Source organism: Styela clava, chromosome 2 (genome assembly GCF_964204865.1).
Source record: "Styela clava chromosome 2, kaStyClav1.hap1.2, whole genome shotgun sequence".
In the NCBI taxonomy this organism is placed as follows: domain Eukaryota; kingdom Metazoa; phylum Chordata; class Ascidiacea; order Stolidobranchia; family Styelidae; genus Styela; species Styela clava.
In genome coordinates this window covers 11,115,974-11,127,746 of record NC_135251.1, presented here as the reverse complement: position 1 = coordinate 11,127,746, position 11,773 = coordinate 11,115,974, and the positions used below count along the sequence as shown (strand labels likewise).

Here is an 11,773-nt window from a genome sequence, read left to right as displayed (position 1 = left end):
CAGAAGGAGATATGAACATTGAAGGCACGAAGACACCTTGGAGATGCAGAAATGAAGGTTGTAAGTTAGGCCTAGTTAATTTTAATGTTGCATTAGCTTTTCAGTGGCAGAAATATAAAGATTCAAGATGCGGAGAAGATTTTTTAAGAAACAGAACTATATAGATTGAAGATATGAAGACATTTTTGAAGAAAATAACTGTAAAATGAAAATATGAAGATACAATCGAATGCAGAAGAATAAAAATGAAGAAATGAAGACTACTTGTGTGGAAGCAGAATTATGAAGATTAAAGTTACGAAGACATTTTCAGAAGTAGATATGAACATTGAAGTCACGAAGACACCTTGGAGATGCAGAAATGAAGGTTGTAAGTTAGGCCTAGTTAATTTTAATGTTGCATTAGCTTTTCAGTGGCAGAAATATGAAGATTCAAGATGCAGAAAAGTTTTTTTAAGAAACAGAATTATAGAGATTGAAGATGTGAAGACATTTTTGAAGAAAAGAACTATAAAATAAAAATATGAAGATACAATCGAATGCAGAAGAATAAAGATAAAGAAATGAAGACTACTTGTGGGAGCAGAATTATGAAGATTAAAGTTACGAAGACATTTTCAGAAGGAGATATGAACATTGAAGGCACGAAGACATCTTGGAGATGCAGAAATGAAGGTTGTAAGTTAGACCTAGTTAATTTTAATGTTGCATTAGCTTTTCAGTGGCAGAAATATAAAGATTCAAGATGCGGAGAAATTTTTTTAAGAAACAGAATTATAGAGATTGAAGATGTGAAGACATTTTTGAAGAAAAGAACTATAAAATGAAAATATGAAGATACAATCGAATGCAGGAGAAAAAAGATGAAGATACGAAGTCTACATTTGGAAGCAGAATTATGAAGATTCAAGTTACGAAGACATTTTTCAGAAGGAGATATGAACATTGAAGGCACGCAGAAACCTTGGAGATGCAGAAATGAAGGTTGTAAGTTAGGCCTAGTTAATTTTAATGTTGCATTAGCTTTTCAGTGGCAGAAATATAAAGATTCAAGATGCGGAGAAGATTTTTTAAGAAACAGAACTATATAGATTGAAGATATGAAGACATTTTTGAAGAAAAGAACTGTAAAATGAAAATATGAAGATACAATCGAATGGAGAAGAATAAAGATGAAGAAATGAAGACTACTTGTGTGGAAGCAGAATTATGAAGATTAAAGTTACGAAGACATTTTCAGAAGTAGATATGAACATTGAAGTCACGAAGACACCTTGGAGATGCAGAAATGAAGGTTGTAAGTTAGGCCTAGTTAATTTTAATATTACATTAGCTTTTCAGTCGCAGAAATATAAAGATTCAAGATGCGGAGAAGATTATTAAGAAACAGAATTATAGAGATTGAAGATATGAAGACATTTTTGAAGAAAAGAACTATAAAATGAGAATATGAAGATACAATCGAACGCAGAAGAATAAAGATGAAGATACGAAGTCTACTTTTGGAAGCAGAATTATGAAGATTCAAGTTAGGAAGACTTTTTTCAGAAGGAGATATGAATATTGAAGGCACGAAGACACCTTGGAGATGAAGAAATGAAGGTTGTAAGTTAGGCCTAGTTAATTTTAATGTTGCATTAGCTTTTCAGTGGCAGAAATATAAAGATTCAAGATGCGGAGAAGTTTTTTTTAAGAAACAGAACTATAGAGATTGAAGATGTGAAGACATTTTTGAAGAAAAGAGCTATAAAATGAAAATATGAAGATACAATCGAATGCAGAAGAATAAAGATGAAGATACGAAGTCTACATTTGGAAGCAGAATTATGAAGATTCAAGTTACGAAGACATTTTTCAGAAGGAGATATGAATATTGAAGGCACGAAGACACCTTGGAGATGAAGAAATGAAGGTTGTAAGTTAGGCCTAGTTAATTTTAATGTTACATTAGCTTTTCAGTGGCAGAAATTTAAAGATTCAAGATGCGGAGAAGAATATTATGAAACAGAACTATAGAGATTGAAGATATGAAGACAATTTTGAAGAAAAGAAATATAAAATGAAAATATGAAGATACATTCGAATGCAGAAGATTAAAGATGAAGATACGAAGACTACTTGAGCAGAATTATGAAGATTCAAATTACGAAGACATTTTTCAGAAGAAGATATGAACATTGAAGGCACGAAGACACATTGGAGATGCAGAAATGAAGGTTGTAAGTTAGGCCTAGTTAATTTTAATGTTGCATTAGCTTTTCAGTGGCAGAAATATAAAGATTCAACATGCGGAGAAGATTTTTTAAGAAACAGAACTAGAGAGATTGAAGATATGAAGAAATTTTTGAAGAAAAGAACTGTAAAATGAAAATATGAAGATACAACCGAATGCAGAAGAATAAAGATGAAGAAATGAAGACTACTTGTGGAAGCAGAATTATAAAGATTAAAGTTACGAAGACATTTTCAGAAGGAGATATGAACATTGAAGTCACGAAGACACCTTGGAGATGCAGAAATGATGGTTGTAAGTTAGGCCTAGTTGATTTTAATGTTGTATTAGCTTTTCAGTGGCAGAAATATAAAGATTCAAGATGCGGAGAAGATTTTTAAGAAACAGAACTATAGAGATTGGAGATACGAAGACATTTTTGAAGAAAAGAAATATAAAATGAAAATATGAAGATACAATCGAACGCAGAAGAATAAAGATGAAGATACGAAGTCTACTTTTGGAAGCAGAATTATGAAGATTCAAGTTAGGAAGACATTTTTCAGAAGGAGATATGAACATTGAAGGCACGAAGACACCTTGGAGATGCAGAAGTGAAGGTTGTAAGTTAGGCCTAGTTAATTTTAATGTTGCATTAGCTTTTCAGTGGCAGAAATATAAAGATTCAAGATGCGGAGAAGTTTTTTTAAGAAACAGAATTATAGAGATTGAAGATGTGAAGACATTTTTCAAGAAAAGAATTATAAAATGAAAATATGAAGATACAATCGAATGCAAAAGAATAAAAATGAAGAAATGAAGATTACTTGAAGCAGAATTATGATGATTCAAGTTACGAAGTCATTTTTCAGAAGAAGATATGAACATTGAAGGCACGAAGACACCTTGGAGATGCAGAAATGAAGGTTGTAAGTTAGGCCTAGTTAATTTTAATGTTGCATTAGCTTTTCAGTGGCAGAAATATAAAGATTCAAGATGCGAAGAAGATTTTTAAGAAACAGAACTATAGAGATTGAAGATAGTGAAGACATTTTTCAAGAGAAGAACTATAAAATGAAAATATGAAGATACAATCGAACTCAGAAGAATAAAAATGAAGAAATGAAGACTACTTGAGGAAGCAGAATTATGAAGATTCAAGTTACGAAGACATTTTCAGAAGTAGATATGAACATTGAAGTCACGAAGACACCTTGGAGATGCAGAAATGAAGGTTGTAAGTTAGGCCTAGTTAATTTTAATATTACATTAGCTTTTCAGTCGCAGAAATATAAAGATTCAAGATGCGGAGAAGATTATTAAGAAACAGAACTATAGAGATTGAAGATAAGAAGACATTTTTGAAGAAAAGAACTATAAAATGAAAATATGAAGATACAATCGAACGCAGAAGAATAGAGATGAAGATACGAAGTCTACTTTTGGAAGCAGAATTATGAAGATTCAAGTTAGGAAGACATTTTTCAGAAGGAGATATGAACATTGAAGGCACGAAGACACACACCTTGGAGATGCAGAAATGAAGGTTGTAAGTTAGGCCTAGTTAATTTTAATGTTGCATTAGCTTTTCAGTGGCAGAAATATAAAGATTCAAGATGCGGAGAAGTTTTTTTAAGAAACAGAATTATAGAGATTGAAGATGTGAAGACATTTTTGAAGAAAAGAACTATAAAATGAAAATATGAAGATACAATCGAATGCAGAAGAATAAAGATGAAGATACGAAGTCTACATTTGGAAGCAGAATTATGAAGATTCAAGTTACGAAAACATTTTCAGAAGGAGATATGAACATTGAAGTCACGAAGACACCTTGGAGATGCAGAAATGATGGTTGTAAGTTAGTCCTAGTTAATTTTAATGTTGCATTAGCTTTTCAGTTACAGAAATATAAAGATTCAAGATGCGGAGAAGATTTTTAAGAATCAGAACTATAGAGATTGGAGATATGAATACATTTTTCAAGAAAAGAATTATAAAATGAAAATATGAAGATACAATCGAGTGCAGAAGAATAAAAATGAAGAAATGAAGACTCCTTGTGGAAGCAGAATTATGAAGATTCAAGTTACGAAGACATTTTCAGAGGGAGATATGAATATTGAAAGCACGAAGACACCTTGGAGATGCAGAAATGAAGGTTGTAAATTAGGCCTAGTTGATTTTATTGTTACATTAGCTTTTCAGTGGCAGAAATATAAAGATTCAAGATGCGGAAAAGATTCTCAAGAAACAGAACTATAGAGATTGAAGATATGAAGACATTTTTGAAGAAAAGTAATATAAAATTAAAAAATGAAGATACAATCGAACGCAGAAGAATAGAGATGAAGATACGAAATCTGTTTTTGAAAGCAGAATTATGAAGATTCAAGTTAGGAAGACATTTTTCAGAAGGAGATATAAACATTGAAAGCACGAAGACACCTTGGAGATGCAGAAATGAAGGTTGTAAGTTAGGCCTAGTTAATTTTAATGTTGCATTAGCTTTTCAGTGGCAGAAATATAAAGATTCAAGATGCGAAGAAGATTTTAAGAAACAGAACTATAGAGATTAAAGATAGTGAAGACATTTTTCAAGAGAAGAACTATAAAATGAAAATATGAAGATACAATCGAATGCAGAAGAATAAAGATGAAGAAATGAAGACTACTTGTGGAAGCAGAATTATGAAGATTAAAGTTACGAAAACATTTTCAGAAGGAGTTATGAACATTGAAGGCACGAAGACACCTTGGAGATGCAGAAATGAAGATTGTAAGTTAGGCCTAGTTAATTTTAATGTTGCATTAAATTTTCAGTGGCAGAAATATAAAGATCCAAGATGCGGAGAAGATTTTTAAGAAACAGAACTATAGAGATTGAAGATTTGAAGTCATTTTTCAAGAAAAGAACTATAAAATGAAAATATGAAGACAGTTATCGAAGGCAGAAGATTAAAGGCGAAGATACGAAGACTACTTTTAGAAGCAGAATTATAACGATTCAAGTTATGAAAACACTTTTCATACACCTTGGTGATGCAGAAATGAAGGTTGTAAATTAAGCCTACGTAATTTTAATTTATATCAGCTTTTCAGGCGAAAAACTATAAAAATTGAAAGTGCGAAAACAAGTTTTAGAAGCAGAACTATATAGATTGAAGAAACTTTTTAAAACATGAAATAACGGAGACACTTTTTAAATACTGAACTATAAATTTGAATATACGTCAAAAATTGAAGATACGAAAACATTTTACATAGGAACCATTGTGAAGATTGTTTTAGGACTCAACGCAATTAGATAAACATCAAATATAATTTTCAGTACTTAAAATTTTTTTGATTTGGGAGAGACCAATTTGCTGCTATTGTGAACTGCAATTGAATTTTTAGGCGATTGTTCTATCTGTTATTTATTTTAGATAAATAATTGCATATTACAGGAAGCTGATATTATTTATTGCGTCATTTTTAGTCTTTGTATTATTTATTTTGTACATGAAGTTCTGCCTAAAAAAGGTTGAAAATAAATTTGCCAAAAAATTGTTGAGGACGTTACGGGAAATTGATAAATGTGCTAACAAAATCTTTAATTAAATTCAAAATACTTTTTCAAGAATGTTTTATTTTTAGAATAAATTTGAAGAAAGAAGCCAAAGAATTAAGCCGCTTAAAATATCTACGACGACATCCGCAATAATGTAAAGTATTATATTTTTAACAAATATTGTCGAAACTTACGTTTGGCCTAAAACGCATCTGATTGAAACAAATATTTGCATTGCATTGAAAGTATATTGTTGTAATAATATCCAAAAAAAATTATTAAAATCATAACAAATATAAGTCTTTTTTTTTTTTAAATATTCGAATACGAAAATAATCATTTTCAAATAACACCTATTTTTAGATGAAAATTCGCCTGTTTGAAGAAGTAGAAGCCGAAGACGATCTGTTCAGACATCCATAATAATGAGGTAAATTTTTTTTCCATTCATAATATATTCCAGAGAAAAAATTGTCAAGAGCATATCTGCCCAAAAATAATTTGACTTATATTCCTCGTGACAACTGGTTAAATTATTTGTGAAGAATATTTTATTAATTTTCTCTATAGACTTTGTAAATTTAAAAATATAAATTAGACAGCTGAATGGTTCCATTTAATGGAGTACATAATAAGAGGAAAATAATTCAAAACAAAAATTGTGTATGGGACTTTCAATTGTGAGGTGAAATAAATATGCTAATGAATAATTCCCATTGAATGTCGTTCTAAAGTGTCGTATATTTTTAGAAAGAATATAGCTAAGATATGAGATGAAAGAATGAAAAAAGGTAAGAATTTTGTTTGAGGGCTTACATGATATGTTAAAAGGTAATAACAATATACTCACAAATATTAACAATAATTAAAATTCGGATTTTATATTCGTATATTTCGTTTGCCAAAACAGACAATCCCAAAATCTTAATATATTAAAGTAAAGATAATCAAATAAAATTATGACCTAACCCTAACCTGGTACGCATACTAGGGAATGAGAAATATTAAATTTTAACAAATGTTGTCATTAACTGACTTTTTTGGTATAAAACATATTCAAATGAAACATAACACTCAGCAAATACTCCAGGTAGAACATGATAAATCCCTTACAACAACTGAGTGTTTTCAAGTGCAATACATTGTGAAAGGAGATTTTCCTAAAAAATTGTTTGAGGACGTTCACGGAAAGGAAAAAATAAATGTACTAACAAATTTTATTAATTCAATTAAGTAATTTTTTTAATTTGTTCAATTCACAAAACTGCTATTGAATACTTTTTAAAATAGCATTTATTTTAGGAATAAGTTCAAAGAAAGAAGTCCCAAACTCGAAAAAAAAACTAAAATAAACAAAAAATGAATTAATTCGAATTGAGTGTAATTTATTTTGAATGACAAGATTTAACATACGTATATACTTGCTAAAATAGGGTATTTACAACTTTTATTTTGATGGACTAAAGCATTTTATTTGTGGTTCGTTCTTGCTAACTAATATTATGTAGTAGGGGCACTGTTAACACTATTGAGATTAAATGGCAGCAATTAATATTAATATTAAATTATTAATTAATATTATATATTGAAGCTAAATATCGTATCATCTGCGCCGTGACTAATTTTCTCAATATTTATAGGTTTTCTCAATTATGGAATCGAATTCATTCATCACATATATTTATGCACCTCAAGTATGCAACTATGGAAGTAACTATGTGATTACTAACAAATGCATTGGAATCTGGCACATTTGAGATCCAAGTCATTAATATAAAAAGAGACTGAATGTAATATGATTTGTATGTATGACTCATTATCAATTATTTGCTAATATTATGAATGCAAACGATATAAGAACGCATAAATTACCATTCTTATTTGTATTCCTACTACGCTAAAATTGTACATTTGATGTCTGAAACAATATTTCTTTCGTTATATTGATGTTATATCAAAGTATTGTTTCGTATTTATTTGTATTTTAAATTCCTATTCTTTCCCATTATTTTATTTTTTCAACATTTATTTCTGTATTTATATAATAATTTGGTATGAAGGTAACGCCAATCTAATCAACTTATTTGTCATATAATGTCAATACTGCCTTATTGCGAACATGACAAATGGTCACTTAAAACATAATAAAAATACCTCATTATTGTCTTATTTACTCATTTTTGATACCATTTCTTTAAAATTAAGGATTCTGCCGACAAAAAATACATATCATTGATTAGACGTTTATTAGTAAAAACCAGTCTTTTCGTGGTTGTTGATGCTGCCATAATACAAACCTAATTTATGACTTCATATCTTATTATCAACACGCATTATCTTATGATATCATCATCTTCGATATCATCATCTTCTCATCATGAAATCATCATATGACAAACCAGGCCGGCATGGTTTTGTCTTCTCTTCTGCGAAAGAATCTTTATACTTGTCTGTTACAACTTTCTTATCAAAAAAACAAAATAAAAATAAAACATAAACAAGATACACAAAAATATATAACTGTTGGGAGGGGGTTGGGGGGTTCTGGGGGTTGGTGGGCACCTGGACGGGAGGGAAAAACATAGCAGCATCGCGATCATAATTAGACAATATTTATTTGGCCTATATCGTACAAAATTGTTGGCAGAATCCGGTAATGAGGTAGTCAATTGAAGTAATCTTCCATTTTCCTTTTATTAAATTTTTGAAATTACTGTTGAATGTCGATGCCTTCTTTTATAATTCATGAATTAAACGTTTTATTAATTGAATTACTAATATACATGTATATGGTGCACACTGTTTTATGTTTTACTGATATTGTATAAAATGTTACATTTTTCTGATATATTTTATTTTTAAGAAATTTTCTTATTTTTGTAGAGGTATCAGAATTTGTGGGGTGTGTTTCACAATACCCAGTTTGGTCGTAGTATCTAGTTTAGTCTTATTCTGTAATATGGGCATAGGGCGTTCCAGAGATTTTTGGAGCGCGATAGGACCCCATTGACAAGTCCTAACGAGTGGGTAAACCGACACCCCCTGGGTCCACATGGAAGCTCGGTAATATATTTAGACAAAACTTCGTATTTCCACTTAAATTTTGGTATGCAATGGGACTACTACATTTTTTGCAATATGTATTTGTTGTGGCCGTTGCGTATTTTAATTTTATTCTATTTTATTAATGCAAGTCTAATTTGTATCGAAATGACAAATTGGGGTTATCATCCAATTAGTTGTATTTCCAGGTGTGCAAAGTATTTGTTTATTTATTCTGAATTTTTTTCAACGGCTATGACGCTTCGTTAATTAACCGCTTGAACCGTGACGGTCGATTCTTCTGATTGTTAGGGGACCCTACAAGCACCTAAAACCCTGCTTTTTAATATTATACCAATATACCAATTGTTTGCCCTGTTGTGTATACATGCGCATTGGGTGTCTTATCTTTGCGCCCCGACATGCGCATCCAGAACATTTACTGCACATAGTATCGTGCCACCAGACCTTTACACTAATGGAAAGTTGCACCCCTGGATCTTTATACCAACAAACGTTTGCGACCAGATTGTTAAGTGTATTAAGATGCGGTAAAATGACCATTATATTGTAATGAAGTTGCGTTACCCAAAGTATCATTTCATAATAATGAAGTTTCAAAACATCACGACTGATAGTTTACAGTGAAATACCAGGGTTTTGCTTACGGGGATATGCTTGTTGAACTCAAGACCTCTTTCCAAATTTTACTGCTCATGCCCTTTTTACGTCATTTACTTTAGCGAACAAGATTACAAAATTTACCCCCAATATATCCATTGGTGTTTATTCGTTAAAATTTATTATCTCTCCCTTTTTTTATCCAATCTTCTCCTCTCCATTAGGTTAGTTCAGCGTGGAAAATGCGGAGGTGGGGTTCGGTTAGAGAAAAGGAGTGACTAGAGGAGGAGAAGGAGGTTGGGAGTGGGAAGGGGAGTGTTAGGGTGGGAGGGAAACTGGGAAATAAGAATGGAAGTGTTGGGGTGGGCCAATGACGGGAGGAGGCAATAATGGATGCGAGAAGAGGAGTTAAAGGTGGGTTATCACGCAAACATTTTTGTAGTAAATTTGATTCTATATAATTTGTTAAGATTTTTGGCGTTTACCGTTTGCTGCCGAAATCGAACGCAAATTAGTATGTCCCGTTGATGACGTAGTGGTGAGAACTCGTCGGCGAAACTTTGCATTAGGTCAAAGGCAATTATAACATTCTGTGTACTCATTTTGAACCGTGTGCTGGTTCTATTGGGCGGCGCATTTGGAGGAAGCTTTTGTGATTTAAATCAATTCCAATATCTTTAAATAATATTATTGCATTATGAGAAATTGCAGTAAACTCAACTAATCGAGGTCAAGACGTACTGAGTTCTGTGCCGGACCTTTTGCTGCAATATATTTTCTAGTGAAAAATCGCATACCAGGCCATTTTTTGTCTTAAATGATCTAGATTTTAGAACTCATGTGTGTTTACTCTGCTTATCTGATCCTATAACTAGTCTTTTTATTATATTTTTGGTATATATAAACTATCTGACTATACCGGTATGTGCGCAAACACTACCGTAACGTATGGAATGTGTAGTTGGTGGTTACAGCAGATTTCACAGGGATGGATCTGTCTTGAAGCAGAAAACTATGGATAAAATTTTCGCAAGTAACCTTTTCTGATGTCTCTCCATGGAACTAAAAGTAGACCTCTAAGTCGAAGGATCGTTTCCGCCTTAAAATTATGTTGGAATCCATGCAAACTTCCACCCACAGCCCGAAACAACAATACCTCACTCAGTTATTCAAACCAGTTTTTATTTATTTTTAATATTTTATTACAAGTTTTCACCATATGTAATTCATTCATGCCAATAAATGTGTTGTCACGATTCTCCATTAGTTGATCGATAACAGCTGGACTGTGTTGTTAATAGCAGTGTGCACTGGAAAACGAAGTATACAAATAAATTGATAGAACTGACATAAAAAAAAGATCAGGATAATATCACCAGACAGTTTAGTAAGGTTCAACATACAACAGTGTTTTGTTGCATAATAATGTGAAATGAATATAAAAAAAATGAACCATTATTGGGATTTACGTTTATCTGGTACCGGTAGTAGACTATCACACTTTTGGTAAATGTACAAATTGGCGATTTGTATTTGGTTCATACAAAAGTGTGTCTGGGTATCATCATGCTTTGACTAAATATTTTTATCAAACAGTCGATAAACGAAATAAAGTGGTAAATACTTACTCTATGATCAGTTCTTCAAAGCCTTCTGACGGGCGGTCAGTACCGGTACGATCATTACATAAAACGCCGTGGCTTGATCCCCTCACATTCAGAACTTCTTATGCATTAGCATTTATGCTCAAAAATACATTATAGTTTCAATCTTTATTAAACTACGCGATGATAAACTAGATTTAAACGCCAAAAACAGAGGTCAAACACCTTACTCGCCAATGGCGAGGGAGCTAATTTCTGGAATGAGTTCTCACTACTACGTCATCAAAGGCCGTTTCCGAACCTGGGTCGATTTTCGTTGAAGCGGTTTTTAAAAATTCATAAGTAGAAAACTAAGTCCACTTTATGCAAGCGGTAAACGTTAAAAATCTTGAAAAAATATATAGAATCAAATTTTCCACGAAAATGTTTGCGTGATAACCCACCTTTAAGACTGGTGGAGGTAAGAATGGAAGTGGGGTGAATAGGTGTGCTGGGTTGGTTGTTGACGGTGGAGGTAAGGGTTGGTGACGGGGGAGGTGAGAATGAAAGTGTGAGATTTAGTGACTGGAGAAGGTAAGTGGGAAGAAGAGAGTGTTGGGGTGCAAAAGTAACGGGAGGTGGTAAGAATATAGCGTGGGTTGGGTGGGTTAGTGACGGGATGAAGTAAGAATGGAAGTGGCAAGGAGGGAGTGTTGGATTGAGAGAAAGTGTCAAGAGAAGGAGGTGTCAAGAATGGAAGTG

General features: G+C 32.1%; 1 long non-coding RNA gene across 1 annotated transcript; it reads left to right on the top strand.

Annotated features, from left to right (window-relative positions):
* Nucleotides 1-6,086: 6,086 nt before the first annotated feature.
* On the top strand, nt 6,087-7,535 carry LOC144420014 (uncharacterized). Its single transcript, XR_013474431.1, has 3 exons — nt 6,087-6,195; nt 6,516-6,556; nt 7,406-7,535. It is a non-coding gene; the product is annotated as an uncharacterized LOC144420014 (long non-coding RNA).
* The last annotated feature ends 4,238 nt before the right edge of the window (nt 7,536-11,773 follow it).